The sequence below is a fragment of the Pteropus alecto genome, unplaced genomic scaffold, assembly GCF_000325575.1.
Source record: "Pteropus alecto unplaced genomic scaffold, ASM32557v1 scaffold280, whole genome shotgun sequence".
Taxonomy (NCBI): domain Eukaryota; kingdom Metazoa; phylum Chordata; class Mammalia; order Chiroptera; family Pteropodidae; genus Pteropus; species Pteropus alecto.
The window spans coordinates 1926610-1934163 of NW_006430057.1; the positions used below are offsets into that span (position 1 = coordinate 1926610).

A 7554-nucleotide genomic window follows, 5' to 3' on the forward strand; every position below is an offset into this window, starting at 1 on the left:
ACTTTAAATAACTATATATAATTATGTATATAATTATATATAGTTATTTGAATCTAAAGTCATTTTAGATTCAAATAACTATAACTGAGTACTGAATTGAGCAGAACAGCTTAGAAAGTTAAAGCAAGAAAATGCATAGAAGCACCAGGGCAGCAGATTTAATTCAACATAAGCAAGACCTTTCCACTAATTGGATCAATTTACAAATAGAATGGCAAGCTTTCAAGTAGTGGGTTTCCAGTCACTGGAAGTATTAGATAGAAGCTGGATGATTATGTATCAAGGATTATGATCAAGGATGATTATATATACTGGGAGGATTCCTACTTTGGGAAGGTTGCCTAGATGATCTTTTCCAATTTTGAGATTCTAGGTTCTAAAAAGTGGAAATAGCTTTACTGAGCTTCTCCATGTGTTATCAGAAAATTAACTTCAAGTAGAACTTCACTCTTTCTCTTTCACTCTCATATAATTATTTATTTTTTCTAAATGCAGGAAAAACATTTCAATCTTTTTTGGGAGAAGGAAGTTTCCCACAAATAAAAATAACATCTTAATTTCCTTTTCTGGTAGTTTGTTGTTTGTATTTACAAACACAACTGATTTTTGCATGTTGATTTTATATTCTGCAACTTTACTGAATTTGTTTATTAGTTCTAACATTCTAGCAATGTTTTGTGAAGTCTTTAGGGTTTTCTTGTATGTGATCACGACATCTGCAAACATAGATAATTTTACTTCTTTTCCAATTCAGATGCCTTTTATTTATTTTTTTCTTGTTACTGTTCTATGACTAGGATTCTCAGTACCATGTTGAAAAGAAAAGGTGAGAGTAGGCATCCTTGCCTTGTACCAGATCTTAGAGGGAAAGCTTCTAGTTTTCCCTGTTGATTTAGATGTTAGCTGTGGGCTTTTCATATATGGTATTTATTGTGTGGAGGTACTTTTCTACTAGACCTATTTTGTTGAACATTTTAATCATGAATAGATATCGAACTTCATTAAATGCTTTCCCTCAATCTATTGAGACAATCATGTGTATTTTTTTTCTTCCATTTTGTTAATGTTAATTATAATATTACACTGATTGAGTTTCATATGCTGAACAATCCTTGTGTCCCAGGGATAAATCCCACTTGGTCATGGTATCTGATCCTATGAATATAACATTGAATTCAATTTGCTAGTATTTTATTGAGAATTTTTGGATCTATAGTCATCAGGGTTATCAGCCTATAGTTTTCTTTACTGTTAGTGTTTTTGTCTGAGTTTAGTGTCAGAGTAATGCTGGACTCATAAAATGAGTTTGGAAGTATTCTCTATTCTAATTTTTGGAAGAATTTAAGAAGAATTGATATTAGTACTTTTTAAATATTTGGTAGAATTCAACCATGAAACCATCTGGTCCTGGGCTTTTCTTTGTTGGGAGATTTTTTTTTTTAATTTTTAAAAAGCAAATTTTACTCTCTCACTACTCTTTAAATATTTTTATACAATTTTATATTAGTTTAAGGTGTACAACATAGTAATTAGACATTTATATACCTTATGAAGTGATCACTCTGTTAAGTCTAGTACTTATCTGACACCATACATAGTTATTACTGAATATATTTCCTGTGCTATACTTTATATCCCCATGATTATTTTTATAAGTTACAACTGTACTTTTTAATCCCTTCTACCTTTTTCACCCATTTCCCCAACCTCCTTTGATCTGGTGACTATAAATTTGTTCTCTATATCTTTGGGTTTCTGTTTTATTTATTTTGTTTTTTAGATTCCACATATAAGTGAAATCATATGGTATTTGTCTTACTCTGTCTGACTTATTTCATTAGCATAATACCCTCTAAGTCTATCCGTGTTGTTGCAAATGGCAAGATTTCATTCTGTTTTATGACTAATTGTATATATGTACCATTGTATACATGTACCACTTCTTCTTTATGCATTTGTCTATTGATGGACACTTACGTTGTTTCCTTATCTTGGCTATTGTAAATAATACTGCAATGAACATAGGGGAGCATATATCTTTTCAAATTATTGTTTTGGATTTCTTTGGATAAATACCCAGAAGTGCAATTGCTGGGTCATAAGATAGTTCTATATTTATTTTTTTGAGTAACCTCCAGACTTTTTTCCACAGTGACTGTACCAATTTACAGCCCTACCAACAGTACATGCATGTTCTTTTCTGATTTTTGATTTCTGATTCAATCTTCTTATTTGCTTTTGATATGTTCTAGTTTTCTATTTCTTCTTGAATCAGTTTTGGTAGCTTGTATATTTCTAGGAATTTATCCAATGACATTCTTTACAGAAATAGAAAAAACAATCTTAAAATTTATATGAAACCACAAAGAACTCCAAATAGCCAAAGCAGTCTTGAGCAAGAACAAAGCTGAAGGCACCACACTTCCTGATTTCAAAATATACAAGGCTATAGTAATCAAAATAGTATGATATTAGCATAGGTCAAGGGAACAGAATAGAGAACCCAGGAATAAATTTATACATATACAGTCAACTGATCAGGGTGCCAAGAATACACAACAGGAAAAGGATAGCCTCTATAATAAATGGTATTGGGTAAACTGGATAACCACATGCAGAAGAATGAAATTAGATACTTATCTTTTACCATATTTAAAAATCAATTCAAAATAGAATAAAGACTTAAACATAAGAATTGAAACCATAAAATTACTAGAAGAAAGCACAGGAAAAAAAGCTTCTTGACATTGGTGTGGGCAATGACTTTTGGATAGGACACCAAAAGCACAGGCAACTAAATCTAAAATAGACAATTGAGATTGCATCAAGCTAAAAAGCTTTTACAAAGCAGAGGAAACAATCAACAGATTGAAAAGGCAACTTATGGAATGGGACTAAATAGTTGCAAACCATATATCTGATAAGAAGTTAATGTTCAAAATTTGTAAGGAATTCACATAACAACAGCAAAAACTATTAAAAAATGGTCAAAAGATCTGAAGACTCAATAATTCTCAAAAGAAGAAATACTAATGGCCAAAATTTATATAAAAAGGTGCTCAACATAACTATTGATCATGGAAATACAAATCAAAACCGTAGTGAGATATCACCTCATACATGTTAGAATGGCTATTATCAGAAAGACAAATATAAGCAATGACAAGTATGTTGAGAAAAGGGAACCCTTATACACTCTTGGTGGGAATGTAAATTGGCACAGCCATTATAGAAAACAGTATTGAAATTCTTCAAAAAACTACAAATAGAACATTATTGACTATATTCCCTATGTTGTACTTTATATCCCTGTGACTATTTATTATTATTATCTTTTATTATTATTTATGCCTAGAGCACCTGGTCTTCCTAGGTAGTCTCCCATCCAAGTACTAACCAGGCCAGACCCTGCTTAGCTTCCGAGATCAGACATCGGGCTTGTTCAGGGTGGCATGGCTGTAGACCATGGACAGTGTCTCCACTAGGGCGCGGACCCAGGACCTTCTGCATGTAAAGCAGACGTGCTAACTGCTACGCTATGGAATCACATCCACCCTGTGACTATTTTTATAACTCACAATTTGTACTTCTTAATCTCTTAATGCCATATGATCCATTATTCCCACTTATGGATATATATCCAAACAAATGAAATCAGGATCTCAAAGAGACATTTGCACTCTCATGTTTATTTCAGCATTATTCACAATAGCCAAGATATGAAAACAGCCTAAATGTTGATGGATGGATAAAGAAAATGTGGCATATCAATGGAATATCATGCAGCCATAACAAAGAAGAAAATCCTATAATTTGTGAAAACGTGGGTGAAGCTCGAGAACATATGGTAAGCAAAATAATCAGATGCAGAAAGACAAATACTTCATGATCTTACATGTGGAATCTAAAGTAGTCAGGCTCATAGAAATAGCAGAAAAGTAGTTACCAGGGTTGGGGGGCAGGGAAAAATGGGTGATGTTGGTTTAGGGGCACAAAGTTTCAGTTATGCAAGATTGCCAAGTTCTGGAGAACCAGTATACAACAATGTGACTATAGTGACAATCTTGTATTTTATATATGAAATTTGCTAAGAGGGTAGATCTTGAATGTTCTCACCACACACACACAAAAGAAAATAGTAACTGGGAGGTGATTTGCGGTGACTATTTTATAATGTATACATATATTGAGTCATCAGGTTGTGTAACTTAAAATACATACAATTTTTGATCGTCAATATACCCACATAAAGGTGGAAAAAAATACTAAAAATATATTTCTCAAATACAGGTGTTATTTTTATTGTGATGAAATCCACATAACATAAAATTAACCATTTTAAAGTATGGCATTTAGTACATTCACAATGTTGTATAACTATATAGAAATCTATGAAAATATCTACATCTACAAGTCATATAGATATAGATGCCTATCTATAGATAGATAGATAGATGATAGATATAGATGTGTATCTATATCTATCTATATCTATATCTATATCTATATCTATATCTATATCTATCTATATCTATATCTATATTTGGGTGTGATAATCTGTTAAAAGAGAGATGCATTGTTTGCAAGAACATCAGAGGGGAGGTTTTCTGGAGACTGTGAGGAATCTTTTTTAAAAAAATTTATTTATTTTAATTAGTTTCAATTATACACTACATTGGTTAGACATCTATATAGTTCGTAAAACAATCCCTCCAACTGCTCCCTCCCTCTCCTGGCCCTCCACTTAGCCAATATATTAATGCTAACTGCATTCCCTGTGCCTTACTCCCCATCCTCGTGCCCAACTACCAACTACTAATTTGTACTTCTTTAATCCTTCACCCCATTCTCCCAGCCCCCCAACCCCTCTCCCCTCTGTCTGTCACCAAATCGTCCACTATATTTGTGAGTCTGTTTTTGATTAGTTTGTTCTTTTTATTCCTTAGAGTCCATATATAAATGAAATCATATAGTGTTTATATTTCTCTTTTTGACTTAAATACCTTCTAGGTCCATCAAGGCAATATCTTTTTCCATCCCCTTCCTTTTCATCCATGTGTGTCTTTTAATCTCAAATGAGTTTCTGGTAGGCAGCACCATCGACAAAACAAAAAGACAACCAACAGTTTGGGAGAAGATATTCGCTAATGATACCTCTGATAAGGGGTTAATATCCAAAATTTATAAAGAACTTATACAACTCAACAACAAAAAAAACAATCCGATTAAAAAAAATGGGTAAATTTGTACTTCTTTAACCCTTCACCACATTCGCATAGCCCCTCAAGTCCCCCTTACCCTCTGTCCATCACCAAATTTTCCACTATATTTGTGAGTTTGTTTTTGATTAATTTGTTCATTTTGCTCCTTAGATTCCACATATAAGTGAAATCATATGGTATTTATCTTTCTGTGTCTGACTTATTTCACTCAGCATAAGAACCTCTAGGTCCATCCATGTCATTGCAAATGGTAGGATTTCATTTTTTTTAATGGGTGAGTAATATTCCATTGTATAGGTGAACCATCATTTCTTTATCCAATCATCTGTTGATGGACATTTAGGTTGCTTCCATATCTTGGCTATTGTAAATTGTGCTGCCATGGATTTTGAGGTATGTGGAATCTTATTAGCAATCTCTGTTTTATGCCCTTGCTCCTAAGCTTGAGTTAACACCTTGCTTTAGATTATATAGGCTTTTAACCTCTAAACCAAGAACAAATGGTTAGGAAGTTATGCTCTGCTGTTTTATTAGGTAGGACCTAATTCCTACTCATCACTCACTAGTCCTATAACCTCAGGCTAGCTGTTTTTATCTATATGAGCCTGTTTTATTATTTGTAAAAGTAAGATATAATAGTATTTACCTCATAGAATGCTATAAGGACTAAATAAGCTGATAGAAGTTACATTGCACATAGTAAAGTGTTCAATAAACATGATGTAGTATCGATGTGATCAGCATTATTATAACATTCAGCCTCAACATCTGAAATGACATGTGATTTTTTTTTTTTTTTTGCTTTGAGGAGGAGACCATTGTCTTTGGATGGCACACAGGCCTGTTGACCAGTGAGGTAGAGTAGGACGGAAGCACCATATAGGCTAGGGTCATTTTTTTCTTTGGTTCTACAAAAAGATTTTCAGAATTAAATTTAGTTAGCTGGAGAGCGTCAGTCTCTTGAATCATTGAGCTAATCCTAAATTTCTAGTAAAGAAAATAAATTGTTTCTGTGAGAGTTTCTATTAGTGTCTTCCTGTAGAACATTCTCACACTTCACTGAACTCTTCTCCTTTGCCAAGCCTTTTAGATGATGTCACTGGAACATCATAGGAAGTAGAATCCAGGTTTTACAGTATAGTCTCACTTATGCTGCAAACTCCTTAGAGAACATTTGAGGAAAACTGTTCATTATTTCCTCACAGCATGATGTCATTAGGGAAAACCATATCTGTAACTTAAGTGCTTCCAGGGCTTTAGAAGAAAGTGCCAAGTGAGATGATATGTCTTGTACTTCTATATGGTGCTTTCTATTATTCTCCATAATTATTTTCAAATTTGTTTAGATATTGTGCTATGTTGTTTCTGCGCATGCTAGAATTTTTCTAGCAATTTAACCTATTTGTGAGTTTTAATGGTCTTTGGTTTACAAAGTCACCTGTTCCTTTCTTTTTCTTTTATTTAAATATGATTTTTATAAGGTTAAGGAATTTTATTGTAGTCTGTTTAAATGGCCCCAGAGAAATAAATGTATAACTGAATATAGTTTAACTGTTGGAAATGTTTCAACTACCAATGTGAAGTATTATGAAAGATTTGTAATAGGCCACTTTCATATGTGCATGTGGCTACAATCAGATAAGGAAACATAGATATTTTATTTTTATTTATGAAAAATACCTAGAGAATGCATTTTGTAAACAAAGATCCCTTTCAAAATGCAATAAAATAAGTGGGACTAAGGCTTAGAAACAGAATGGAACAGAGAAGATTTCTGTAATATGAAGAGCAGTGGAGGGAGTCAGGGGATCTGATTTTGATTCTGAACCTCTCACTAACTCACTGTGTAGCTTTGCCGAGGCATTTTACCTTTCTAGGCCTCAATTTCCTTATTTGTACAGTCAGGATTGGACCAGATGAACTCTAAGATCCCTTCCAGTTATAAACATCTGTTCTCCAATAATTCCACAAAGAAAAACATTAAATACTTTTGTCACATTTTGCTAACTAGAAAAGTTAAGGATCAGTGCTAAAGAGGAACTGATTGCTTGCTTTTGTGATTTTGTAAAAATTAGCTTAGAATCACTATTTGCATTGCTAAGTATCAGTAAACATATGATCCTGAGCCTCTCAGATCACATCTTATTCCTTGCCTTCATATTCTTTCAACTAATTGAAAAAAAAAACCCAGATGCTTAAACTGTATTTATAATTTTCAAATTTTAAAAACGTAACAATCCTCAGAGTCAAGCACGAATTAGTATCCTCATTTGTATAGATGAGATGAAGCTCATGGGGCTCAGAGAAGTTAAATGACTTATTTGTGGTCACG

The 7554-nt window shown here is 33.0% G+C and overlaps 1 pseudogene; it reads right to left on the reverse strand.

Annotated features, from left to right (window-relative positions):
- Nucleotides 1-3348: 3348 nt before the first annotated feature.
- LOC112479203 lies at nt 3349-3464 on the reverse strand (annotated as a pseudogene).
- Between the last annotated feature and the right edge of the window lie 4090 nt (nt 3465-7554).